Below are 13,828 nucleotides of genomic sequence, written 5' to 3' on the forward strand. Positions count from 1 at the left end.
TTTCCTTTGCCTGGAATGCTCTTTCCTCTGATGTTTGCACGCCTGTTATGCAAATCACTGCTTAAGCGTCTCCCCCAAAGGTCCGCCCCTCAAGCAGCCACCCAATCACAATCACCATCACATCATTTACTGTATTTTCTTTGCATTGAGCTTGACGCCCACGGACATTTTTTCTTTCTCCCCTCCTCCCCCATTAGCACCCTAGAACCTAGACTCATTTGTCATCATCACTGCTCAATCGACGGCCTGGAGTAGTGTCTGACATTTGTACTAGCTCAATAAAAATTTGTTGAATGAAGACATCAACATATGAATGCACCCGTTGTTCTCTGTTCCCCCGCCCCCAAAGAGCGCAAAACTCATAATGAGGATAAACTTCAAAATGTCTTTCTCATCTACCAGGTATTTCCACCTTTGAATAGATGTCCATGAGGAGACTGTGCAACTTGACTGGGCGAGGCCTTCCGATTCTAAATGTAAATAATCACATATTAGCTTTTCGTCTAGGGTTTGGTTTCTCAGTGACCAATAGTTTACTTCCTGGTTCCGATACTGTGTAAATTGGTTAGGGTGAGCACTAGGGCCCGGAGATCCCTTGATGCTAATTGTTGAGGTTCGGATAGGGCCGGCGGCCCGGTGCGCTGTGAGTGGTCCTCCCTAGAGATGCTGGGGAGAAGGGGCGGAGCCACCCCAAAGGATGAGCCTTACTTGGGCCGTCAGATCTGCTGGGGCTGCCGCTTTGGGAAGAGCCCCGGCAATCGGAAGACAGCAAAGCTAGTGGCGAAGAAGCAGCCCAGCTGAGCCCAGAAGGTAAGACCAAGGGGTTGAAAGAAAAGAGGAAGGGCCTGAAACCAAACCTGCAGAACCAGCCAACGCTTCGGTATTTTGCCAGAGGAAAGGGTTAAACCGTTTCCAAGGAAACGGATCAGGAAGCGCGCAAGACGTTCGCCGCAGGTTCGTAGGTCAGCCAGGAATTTAAAGCTCCCACGGCTGAGCGGATTCTGGCCAATAGAGAGGCCGCCTGAACATCACGTGACGCGCGGGGCCGATCCGCTAGCTGCCCCAGAGCTCGTGGGAAGGTTTTTCCGGCTCCTTCTTTCATTTTTTAAAAGCCCACCCACTTTTGCGCGGGCTTGGTCACAGAGTTCTTCTCGCGAGAGGTCCCGCACCCTCTCGCGAGAGTGAGTGGGAGGCGTGGGGACTAGGTGGTGTTGCGGACTGGAACTGCGGCGGCGGAAGCCGGGGGTGGGCAGGGCGGGGGCGGGCCGCGGGGCGGGGAGGGGGGGAGGGTTGGGGGCCGGTGCGGGAGGGGGTGCCCGCCTGCTCGGCGGCTCGCGCGACTAGTCGTTGCGGGCCGGTGACATGCCTGTGAGCTGCGGAGGCTGCGGCCCCCAGGTGAGGCGGGTGCGGATCTGCCCGCAACATAAGCCGCGCGTTGGCCGGGGGGGGCGGCGTGGTGCGGGGCCGCGGTGGATGGAGCGGCCGGGCTCGGGCGCCCCAGCCTCTCCGCCGGCCCGCAGTCCCTGCTCTGATTTCGGGGCTGCCCAGAGCTGCGCCTTGGCACGGCGGTGGGAGGAGGGCGGGAGGAGCTGGGCGGTGGAAGGAAGCCCGCGGCACCGGGCCTGGGGGGAGGGGATGTCCGCGGGTTCGAGACGGGTCTCCTGGGGTCCAGAGTGTAGCGGCCGAGTTGTAGCCCCTTTGACAAGCTCAGTTTCCATCCCCAGGATGGTCTTCAGAGCCGGATCTCTTCGGTGCGTAGGGTGCGTGTGCTTAGTTTGTGTTCGTGGGGCGCGCACAAGAGCTTATGCAGGAGGAGGAGGACGTTGCACTTTGTCCCCGAGCAGCATCCTTCACTGTCAGAACCCCAGAGCCATGGAACCAGGCGCAACCCAAATCTTGTGGCAGAAACGGAAGGCGTCAAGCAGCTCCTGGGAGTGTTGGTGTTTGGATTTGCTGTCAAATTTTCTCTGAGGCTGTTTGTTGTTAATGGTTTAAATGCTGGCCATCCATATCCCGAATGGATTTTTATTATACCAGGCACCTACTCTGCTTTACACGAAAATATGTGGATGTGACCAAAGTATTAAAAACGTTGGTAAAATGGCAGTGGCAGTAGAATCTAAACCACGACAGTGATATAGCTTGGTAGCGATTCTGCTTTCCGTCTCCTCTAAAATCTTATTAAACTGCAGGTGTTAAGGAAATTTCAGGCTGAGAAATACAGCTGACACACATAGCTAATGGTTTTAGTGCAAATCAGAGTTAAAAATTCTGGTTTTCTTTTCAGCTTCGTAATTATTCAGTCCGTTGCAAAACAAGTAAGCTTTCTTTAGCTTCTTCCCACCATGTTAGGGATATTATAGTTATATTGATTGATACTGATTTTGATATGTCTGGAAATAGAAAATTTAGAGTACTCAAACTATAAGGTACTCAGTAATGCAAAGATGGTTTTAATGTCTTGTTTATGATTTTAGAGTAATTGGCAGCACAGTTCCCAGCATGATTAGTGTCAAAATAGTGCATTTTAATGAATCTTTTTAAACTTTATTAAAGTAATACCATGGTTTTTCTTACTTTCTTATGTTCTTTCTGGCAGAACTACCCAGGGTTGACAGTGAATTTCACTGTTAGTTGTGGCTGTGAGTAACAGAGCAGTTTATGAGAGATTAAAGAATTTAAGGCAGTCAGAACAAATGGGTTCCCAGGCTGAACTGGTAATTAGTGATTAGTGAATGTACCCAGATAACTGCACTATTGCTGAAGGCCTAGAGGTATACTCCTAGGCTAGTGACATTTCTTAGTTGTTGAGGATAGGGGACTTGCTGAAGACCCTGAACTCACAGAAGAGAGCTTCTTTAGCTTCTAAATTCCTGGGATAAATCTAGAATCTAAAGAAATTCTCCTTTACCTTTAGAGGCCGAGGCCGGAAGGAGGATAGTATATTTAATGTTTTTTTTTTTTTTAATTCCAGGAACTTACTGTCTGGAAAAAGAAATCAAGTCAGGTGGCACATTATAGGTCATTTTTAGGGGACATTTCCACTTATAAGTAGGCAGTGGAGTTCTGTTGCATACTTGAAGAAAATGTGAAAAACTTAGGAAATGTCTTTTTGAGAATGGGCAAAAGACTGGTCTAGATTTAAAAAGTTCCCTCGCATTTCATCTTGGCAAACTTGATTTTCAGGGACAGAAAAACAGAATTTTTTCCTAGTCTTTGTAACCTTTTGGTAAGGGTTTCAAGCCTTTAGCATGTAGATATTTGTTGTTTTGTCTCGCCTTTGAAAAGTAATTGAAGGGGGGGGTGCCTGGCTGGCTCAGTTGGTGGAGCATGTGACTCTTGATTTTGGGCTTGTAAGTTTGAACCCCACATTGGGTGTAGAGATTCCTTAAAAATAAAATCTTTAAGCAAAAAGAAAAGTAATGAAGTTTTCGGTAGGATAATTATTTAGGCAAGTCGAATGTGTTCTTTTTCTGTCAGGTGGCCTGGATTTTAGTAATAAAGTCAACCCCTTGGAGGGAATGAGGAATGGACAAGTCAGGAAAAGATCTGCACTTAGTTTGGGCTTGACTGAAGAGTGTATCAACTGGTAAGGTAGGGAAAGGAAAGAAAAATACTCTTTACCAGTTTCGAAACAGACCAAAAATATCCAAATGTTTTCATTCTGCTACTCGTCTTTGCATATAAAAGTTCATTTTATTGTTAAATACTTCCTAGAGTAAAGGTGTTTGAAGTGTATGGAGACTGAACAGGTTAAAAGGTGAAAAGTTAACATTTTTTGATTAATCTGAGAATGTTTCATGAGAAAAAAATAAATGGCGGGGTCATCTGGAATAGACTGGATGTAACTTGAATGAAAATGAGGCAAAATACAGAGTTTGGGCTTTGGAGTCAGTCAGATCTATTACTTAATACAGGTGAGCCTCCATTTCCTCATCCCTGATGGCGAAGGGTCAAAATACCTCAAAGTTATTTTGAAGCACATAGTAGCTGCTTATTCAGTGTTTATCCTTTGACCTCTTTTAATGGCTTGAGGATTATTTGGCTGCAAGAGTCAAAAACCCCCTTGAATGAACTCAGTTAAAAAAGGCATTTGTCATAACACTTGGAGGACTGCATCTGAAGCCCATTGCGTGAAGTCCAGCTCAGGATCCTGGGAACTAGAAAATCTTTAGGCAGTTAGGTACTCTTCCGGTTTTTCCCTGGGAACACATGGTCTTGTCTCTGCTACTCTGGACTCTTATCTGTTCCGATTTCTTTTAAATTGGCTCTCTTTAAAGCTCTTGGTTTCTGCTTCCCTCTGACTTCGGTTTGCATGAAACTTTGGTTTGCTGTGGTGCCAACTCTGCTTTTGCAGCATGGTTCTCAGCAGGTGTCTCCGTATCTTCATTCTGAATTTCTGGAAAGATAGTCCTGTGGGCCAGGTATCTACTTGTCCCTTTGGCTGAGGAAAGGGGAAGATGGGAATGGGAAAATGGATGGGAAGGAGATTAGGTATGTCTTTAAGTTTGTACTTTTTTTTTAATATTTAAAAAAATGTATTTATTTGAGAGAGAAAGCAGAGTGAGCCAGAGAACGCCAGTGGGGAGGGAGGGCAGAGGGAGAAGCCGACTCCCCGCTGAGCAGGGAGCCCAGGATCATGACCTGAGCCGAAGGCAGACGCTTAACCGACTGAGCCACCCAGGCGCCCCCAGTTTGTACTTTTTTAGACTGGGTACTGCAAGTTTCTAATGAAGAGGGGACGAACAGGGAGGAAATGATGGGTACCTCTGGTGTAGTTTAACATCCTGCCGTTTGAGTTTTCCCCACAGTACTACACTGAACTTGCTGTCAGTAATGGTTTCCTTCAGGACAGAGTCTTCTAGGTTTGTAAGTTAAGGCAAATTACATAAGCGTTTTGTGCCTCAGTGTCATTATATGTAAGATGGGTATAGTAACACCAACTTCTGTTGTGAGGAATGTGAATTCTTTTTATTTTATTTTTTATTTTTTATTTTTATTTTTTTTTAAAGATTTTATTTATTTATTTGAGAGAGAGAGAATGAGAGACAGAGAACACGAGAGGGAAGAGGGTCAGAGGGAGAAGCAGACTGCCTGCCGAGCAGGGAGCCCAATGTGGGACTCGATCCCGGGACTCCAGGATCACGACCTGAGCCGAAGGCAGTCGCTTAACCAACTGAGCCACCCAGGCGCCCCTGTGAATTCTTTTTAACAGCAATTAAGCAGTGCCTGACTGGCACAGTGTAAGGAGGTGGTATTATTACTCCCGACTGCATACTGGGATCGAGACTCCTGCGGCATTCAGAGATGAAAGAATATCATTTCTACCCTCAGGAGTTTATAAGTTTAATACCATTCCAGATATAAAACTATTTCTTGACTCCAGTGACACTAAATTTTTCTAAATCTCTACTCCTGCTTTTCCAACTGCCCCATATTTGTGGTATTTGTTTACCTGCCCAGCAACCCTTTATCGCGGTTGTCCCCTTAGATTCTCTCTTGATCTTCTGTTCCTAGTCTCTAGGATCAGCTTTCAAGTTCTGTATGTATAGATGGTTCCTAGAATAACAGCTTTAGCTGTGACCACCCCAACCAATGTATATATTTTAGGTGCCTTTTGGATATTATATTGACATAGAACACTATCTTCCAGTTGCCCTATAATTGGCAAAGGCTCCACTTTTCTTCCTGCTCCCCAAGGTTGAAACCTTAAAATTATCTTTCATGCTCTTCTTTCTTTTTTATGCCTTATATATCCTGTCAGTTAATAGGTTTTGCACAGGCTTTTAGGATGCCTCATATGTACCAAGCACTGGGCCATTGGCAAAGCAGATCCATTCACTCATTCCTGCTACTGGCGGATTAGGGTAGAGCCTTATTACTATTTGCAAGAGCTACTTAAATGTCTTTTCAGCAGTATATTCTTTGAGTCATGGTGTTGTAGATGTCACTGATAAATGTTTTGCTGGGTTAAAATTCTGAACATGTTTTTTGTTAAAATCTTGTAGATGGGGGTTATGTAGAAGATTAAGAATATTACTTAAACTTCTAAGCCATGTATTCACTTTGAAAGCACAGCTTGAAGATTTTAGGTTTTTTTTTTTTTTTTAAGCTGTGTTTATTGTTGGTATACAGGAAACTAGAGAAGCAAGGATCTTAATAGATAATCACTTAGGTCATACACAAATTGGGTCTTTTTTTATGATTGATTATTGTTTTGAAAGAGAAAACAAAGTAATAACTGATAGCTGTGGTATTTTTAGGTTTTATGTCAAACAGCAAGTCTGTTCTTAAGGAAGAAGCAAATATTTGAATTCCTGCTATATCAATTCCTGCTATATCAGATACTGTTTTTACATATATTATGTAATTGCATTCTTATAGCAATCCTGTGAAGATGAGCCTTAGCTTCCTTATTTTGCAAAAAAGGGAGATAGCATCACCTTTATGCCACTGTTTGCCTATTAGGTATTATTCTGTTTTGTTTTTAATGGTTGCTCTAGGGTTTATAAGATAACTTTAACTTATCAATATCATTTTTTTGTATACTGTAGGAACAGCATTCTTTTTTAACTCCAGCCCACCACACTGTGTTGGCTTTATTTTGTCATGCCTTTTATTTGTGTATGTTGTAAACCCCAGTATATGTTGTTATTACTTTTAGTTTAAATAGTTATTTATTAAAGGGATTAAACAAGGAGAAAATACCTCTATAAAATATCTTTTGTATTGCCCTCATATTTACCCTTTCAGGCATTCTAAATTCCTTGTTTAGATTCAAACTTCCATCTGGTATTGTTTTTCTCTTGCCTGTTATTCTAGTGATGGTTGGCTGGTGATGAATTCTCACAGCTTTTTTAGTTCAAATAAACTTATTTTGCCTTAATTTTTGAAAGATATTTTCATTGGGTATGGATATCTCAGTTGACACTTTTTAAGAAAAAATATTTACTTATTAGAGAGAGAGAACATGTGTACAAGTGTGGGGGAGGGATGGAGAGACAGGGAGAGAGAGAGAGCCTCAAGCAGACTCCCTCCTGAGCACAGGGACCCACAAGGAGCTCTATCCCGGGACCCTGAGATTAAATCTAACCCATGATCTGAGTCGAAATCAAGAGCTGGACCAACTGACTGAGCCACCCACGCACCCCATCAGTTGACACTTTTTTGAGATGTTGCTCAATTATCTTATTTATGGGCCAGCATAGTTTCCGCCAAGAAGTCTGCTTTCTTTATTCCTCTGTATGTAATGTATACTTTTCTTTCTTGTTTAAGATTTTTCTATCACTAGTTTTCAGAAACTGCATTATGATGTACTTGGTGTGGTTTTCTTTTTGTTTATTTTTCTTAGGGTTTGTTGATCTCCCCCCTTGCATCTGTCAGTTTGCGGTTTTCATCAACTTTTGGAAATTCTGAGCCATTTTGTCTTCATATAGTGTTCTTCTCCCCCACATTCTTGGGGAGTCCAATTACCTTTCACAGTGAATCACTGATGCTGCTTTGTTGTGGGTTTCTTCTCTTTGTGCTTCATTCTGGATAGCTTCTATTGCTATGTCTTTAAAGTTCATATTCTCTTGTAGTTCTCTAATCTGCTGTTGATTGTACCCAGTATGTATTTTATTTTAGATTTATTTTTATCTCTAGAAGTTTGGTTTGGATCTCTTATATTTTCTGTTTCCTTAGGACCATGTTTTCCTCTCCTTGAGTATATGGAATGTATTTGTAATACAATTTTAACATCTTTTCTGTTCATTCCATCATTTTTGTCATTTCTGGATCTGCACTTAATGACTTTTTTCTTCCTGGTTATGGTTCATATTTTTCTCCACTGGTAATTTTTGACTGTGTGCTAGCCATTGAGTTTTCTGCTGTTGCTTGCTTGATTTTGTTGTATTTTTTTTTTAAGAGTGTTGGATTTAGTTGGGGTTCACAGGTTATTTGGAACCTGTTGGATTGTTTTGAAGCTTGCTTTTAAGCTTTGTTAGGGTGACTACAGAACAGCCTCTGGTGTAGTGCTGACTTAGTCCCCCAACCAAGATGATTTCCTTCTAAGGAGGCCATCCTTTGCCTAACATATTACAAGGTTTTTCCACTCTGGTTGGTGGGAGTGCAAATTATTCCAAGCCCACTGGAGGGTGTTATGCTTAGTGAAATAAGTCATTCAGAGAAAGACATGTATCATATGACCTCACTGATATGAGGAAATCTTAATCTCAGGAACAAACTGAGTGTTACTGGAGTGGTTGCGGGTGGGAGGGATGGGGTGGCTGGGTGATAGACATTGGGGAGGGTATGTGCTATGGTGAGCGCTGTGAATTGTGCAAGACTGTTGAATCACGGATCTGTACTTCTGAAACAAATAACGCAACATATTTTAAGAAAAAAGAAAAAGAAGAAGATAGCAGGAGGGGAAGAATGAAGGGGAGTAAGTCAGAGGGGGAGACGAACCAGGAGAGATGATGGACTCTGAAAAACAACTGAGGGTTCTAGAGGGGAGGAGGGTAGGGGGATGGGTTAGCCTGGTGATGGGTATTAAAGAGGGCACATTCTGCATGGAGCACTGGGTGTTATGAACAAACAATGAATCATGGAACACTACACCAAAACAAATGATGTAATATATGGTGATTAACATAACAATAAAAAAATAAAAAAAAATTATTCCAAGCCCTGTCTGGCTCTAGGTATTGTTTGGCTTGCTGCTCTTTGGTAGGTAATTATTTCCCCAATCTCTGATACTCGGCACAGATCAGTATTTGACCAAAGACCCTGGAAGAACCCATCTGCAACTCTGATGCTTTCAGTCTTTGTGAGCTCTCTCTCCAGTGCACTGCCCTGCAAATTCTAGCCACCTTGACCTTCGCAGACTCTCATCTCTGTCTCTGCAGCTTGGTGAGACCGCCATACTGCTTGGCTTTCTTCTCTCCGTGCTGTGACCTGGAAATAGCCGGCAGCTAGTGTTTCCCTTCTTTTAGTGGTCATTGGCCTAGATTACCTGTTGTCTAATATCGGAAAACTCATGTTTCATATATTTTGCCCTGCTTTGTTGTATTTATATTGAACAGAATATTAATTTTTTTTAAGATTTCACTTATTTGAGAGAAAGAAAGAGAGAGAGCATGAGGGGGGGAGGGTCAGAAGGAGAAGCAGACCTCCGCCGAGCAGGGAGCCCGATGCGGGACTTGATCCCGGGACTCCAGGATCATGACCTGAGCCAAAGGTGCTCGCCCAACCAACTGAGCCACCCAGGTGCCCCCAGAATATTAATTTTAAATGTTTGGCCGTTTGGAATTTGGCCAACATGTTTTTGGAGCATTTATTATAAATATTTTATCAAATATTATAGAATTAGATATTATTGGAAACTTTTATATCTTCACAAATAATTCATCAAATGTAGAAGTACCTGTGTAAACATTTAAAGGTATACTTTCCTTTTTAAAGACTTTTTATTTATTAATTCAGTAGGTGTTTGAATGCCTTCCGTGTTAGAATACAAATACAATAAAACGTTTTTGTCCTCAGGGAATTCACAAAAGGAAGGAAGAATGCAAGCAACAGCACCAAAGGAATAAAGGACAAACCACTTTGGGAACATAAAGGATGTGGCTACTGTTTGGGCAAAGAGGGATAGACGAGATGAGCCAGGTCTTCCTCAAGGAAGGAGGTCCTTGAACTGATACATGAAGAGTTAAGTAGCAGTTCAGCTGATGGAAGAGAGGGTAGATTGGCGGGAAGTTTAGGAGGGAGCCAGGTCAGGATTGGGGATTGACTAGATGTGGTAATCTGTAGGGATTGAGGGAAAAGCCAGTTTCCAGGTTGTTCTGCTGGCTTAGTTGGTTTACTCGCTCTTACTGATGGAATACAGAAGAAGATTGTTTAGAGAGAACGTTTTGTTCAATTTTTTGGACATTCCGATTTTGGAGTAACTGGGATATTTAGTCAGAAGTATCTAATAGAAAATTGGACCAAGGAACTGAAACTCAAGTGCAGGAACTGAACTGGAGATAGACATTAGGGAGTTATTTGCACAGTTAAAACCAAAGGTAGAGATTAACTATCCTTGGAAAACTAGGTAGAATGAGTACCACAAAGAACAAGGATGGAGGTTAGAAACGTTAGCATTTGAGTAACAAGTTGTGAAAAAATTTAATGGAAGAGACTAATGTAGTGGCTAGAGGGACGAAGTGTCTCTCAATCAGAAATTACAGAGGGTACTCGTTAAAGATGGAGATTTCAGGGTTCCATGTAGACCTGAATCTGGATCTTTGGAGGTGAGGGGGTTGTTAGAAATAAGCTGATCCACATGTGTACTGAAGTTTGAGAACCAGTGCCATAGGAGGAGAGTCAAGATAGGATAAGAGGGTTGGTAGAAGACAAGGAAGGTGTTTCAGAGAGATTCCTTGGCTTGGTTAACTCATGCTATAAAAAGGTCAGGAAATAGATGATGTCAACTTGAAAATTTCTCAGGCCGGAGGAGAGGAGGAAAGACTTGGAAGTATTTGTTTTCTGATTATGAAAGAACTTTAGGCACATCCAGAAAAATAAAACTCATATAATTGCCTCTACCCAGGTAAAAAACAATGTTTATACCCATTTAGTAGATGTTCCTTTTTACATTGTGTATATAAATACACACGTGCAGTCATAGAGATTTTACACAAAAATGGGATACTGTGAGCATGTGGAAACTTGTCTTCTTTTACTTAACGTATTATCTTCCCATATTATAGTTATATGACATTTCATAACATTAAAAAAAGTCCCAGCTGTCATGAATGACCACTGTCATAAGTTTAGTCTGTATCCACTCTAGTATCTCCTAGACATGTACAAATATACACACAGAGTTGCATGTATATGTAATTATTTTTTAACGACAAGTAGGGAGCACATACTGTTTACACTGTTCTGCAACTTGCTTTTTACCTTAATATTTTATGGACTTGCTCTCACATCAGTGTGTATTGATCTAACTCCAACAGCTGGTAATAATCAGTCATACAAATGTATAATTTGATAGACTTCTACATTATTTTTAGTTTCTTTTGTTTTAGTGAACATTCTTTCACATATATCTTCATGAATTTTGTGCAAGTATATATGCAGGATAAATTTTAAGAAAGGAAATCACAGGATCCAAGATAAGTGTAATTTATTCAAAGTGTCCCATATGTCTGTTTTCTGTACTCTCTATAATTGTTTTTCTAATGCTCTCATCTGTTTTTATTCTGTGATATTTCTTAAGACTTCGTTGGCGTTCTAGTACTTTTAGCAGTATCCATTCTGCTTTTTGGTTGCTTCTAAGGGGATTTCATTTATTTCATGGTATTTTTATTTTTTAATTTATTATTTATTTGTTTAGTTTTAAGGATTTTATTTCTTTATTAGAGAGAGTGTGTTGCACACACAAGCACCGGAAGGGGCAGTGGGAGAGGGACAAGCAGACTCCCCGCTGAGCAGGAGCTCAACATGGGGCTTGATCCCAGGACCCTGGGATCATGACCTGAGCCGAAGGCAGATGCTTAACTGACTGAGCCCCCCAGGCGCCCCTATGTCATGGTGTTGTTTTTACATGCTGTGTTTTTACTGAGCTCTAGCAGCTTTCTTTTCAGTTGTTTGCCTTGTCTATCTGTACTTCCTGTCTCTGATCTGCTTTCAAACAAATGATCTAGATTTACTTTAATTTCTTTGTAGAGAAACACACTTCGTTATTCCCTGCTTAGGACTCTTGTTTATTTACCCATAATAGAGCACAAATCAAAAAAGCATTTGGTGGAAAGTTTATTATCATAACACAAAGGAGTTTAGGGGAAAATACTGTAGTTTTGCCCCCGTTGTGAAATCTATTTAAAACTACATTCTCTCGGGGCACCTGGGTGGCTCAGTTGGTTAAGGGTCTGCTGTGGCAGGTCATGATCCCAGGGCCCTGGTATCGAGCCCCGCATCGGGCTCCCTGCTCCGCGGGAAGCCTGCTTCTCCCTCTCCCGCTCCCCCGGCTTGTGTTCGGAACCTGTCTCGCTGTCTCGCTGTCTCTCTCTCTCTCTGTCAAAAAATAAGTAAAAAAATCTTTAAAAAAAAGAAAGAAAAACATCTAAAAAACCAAACCAAAACAAAACTACATTCTCTCTAATTATATAAGATGGTGAAGAAACCCTGCTCTGTTGCTCTTTCTCCCCCATTTGTCTTTGCTTCGTTTCCAAAGATCTGCCTTACCAGAAGTATGAGTCATACCATCTCGTGTTGGATTCACTTGAACGGACTGTCGCAAAGATTATTCTCTGATAGGTTTTTCCCTTTGTGAGACAGTATTTTACTGATGTGTTAAGTTAAACACAAAGGGATGGAGTAGGCTCAGAAAATGAGTGAAGATATGGAACTAAATGTAGTTTCTTTTTTTTTAATACAAATTCTGAGGGACTGTTCTGAAAATAGATAATATGAGTTTTGGGTGGCATGATTATATTTGGATTTTTCTTTCTTCAGTATATTTACTTATTTTTATTTTATGTTCTTAGTGTTCCTTCATAGGTCTGTTGAATGTTGGGTTCCATTTTGCTTTAGTACTCAACTGTGAAGAGAGTGTTCTCTCTAGGTCTGCTATTCAGGAGTTTTATAGTAGAGCACTGGGGTAATTAGAGGTGTCAGATACAGGCAGGATGTTGTCTCAGCACCCTGGCCGCCCGCAACCTCCTTGTCACTGTCTCTTGTGCCTCGGACATGGCCTGGCCTGTCACAGCACCTTCCTGTGAGCGGCTCATCTAGATAATTGGTCAGCTTCTCTTCTGAGTTAGTGTGTCATCTTTCCTCCTGTTGACTTCAGTTAGCAGCTGCAAAGGTGATTGCTGTTTCCCATCTCTTTCCCCCATTTCACCCTTTTAGGAGTCCGAGAAAGTGATGATGCTTTGTGTGCTGCTTCTCTGTCCTTCAGTGTCGTTTTGAATGCTTTTGCATCATGGGGGACCGCATCTGGGTTATTCAGTCACTCTCCCGTTTCTGGCATCTAGAGGGCTTATTGTTTCTAATATAAAGTGTGATGAACTGCTTCTCAAACCTTTACACACTCCAGAGGGATGGTTAAGAGCCTGGGTGCTAGAGTTTGGTTTAGATTTGAACCTCAGCTCTACTACTTACTGTGTGGGCTGGGGTGAATTGCCTAACTTCCCCTTTCCTCAGTTTGTCTCATTGTAAAACTGGAGTACTACTCTCCCAGTCCTAAGGATTTCATGAGATGCTCACGTAAATCCCATAGCAAAGTACTTGGGGCTTTATGAGCTCTCATTTGGACCCTCATTGCTTCAGGATCATTGCTTTCTTTGATGAATTCCAAGAAGGAGAATCATTGTATTAAAGCATAGGAATATTTTCAAAGTTTTGATCTGTATTACACGGTTGCCCACACGAAAGGTGCCAATTGACTCAGGCACCGAGTTTGAGAATTTTGCTTTTCTGGAACCCTTATGTTGGCCTTTGTATTTTAGAGGCTTTATGTAATGTTTAAGACAAGTCCCTCTGCCTCTGAGGGTTTCTGACAGTTGAAGAGAACTCTGTGGGGAAAAGGGGAATGAGTTGGCCTGGGAAATATGAAAAGATTATTGTCTTGCTTTGGCCACATAAACTTTTATATTTATACCCTGTTTTGAGAATTTGGCCGCCTTGATCATTTTGGTCCATAAGTAAAAATTTTAGTTTTTCTTTTACCTATGATGTATAGTTTCCAAAGTATTTCCTTTTTCTTATTATGTTAATCAGCATACATTACATCATTAGTTTTGGATGTAGTGTTCCATGATTCATTGTTTGTGCATAACACCCAGTGCTCCGTGCA

At 41.8% G+C, this 13,828-nt stretch overlaps 1 protein-coding gene across 4 annotated transcripts in view; it reads left to right on the forward strand.

Annotated features, from left to right (window-relative positions):
• The first annotated feature begins 697 nt into the window (after positions 1-697).
• AKAP11 (A-kinase anchoring protein 11) overlaps positions 698-13,828 on the forward strand; it is a 61,356-nt gene continuing 48,225 nt past the window's right edge. For 3 of the 4 annotated variants that reach the window (XR_012378789.1, XM_025874827.2, XM_025874829.2), the window contains exon 1: positions 1,283-1,395. The gene's annotated coding sequence lies outside the window, so the exon portion shown is untranslated. Of the gene's footprint in view, positions 811-1,282; positions 1,396-13,828 lie in introns of those variants that run through there. The other variant, XM_025874828.2, reaches the window with a different exon arrangement.

The sequence above is a fragment of the Callorhinus ursinus genome, unplaced genomic scaffold (assembly GCF_003265705.2).
Source record: "Callorhinus ursinus isolate GAN/ISIS: 27379988/994484 unplaced genomic scaffold, GSC_fseal_2.0 scaffold7, whole genome shotgun sequence".
Lineage (NCBI taxonomy): Eukaryota > Metazoa > Chordata > Mammalia > Carnivora > Otariidae > Callorhinus > Callorhinus ursinus.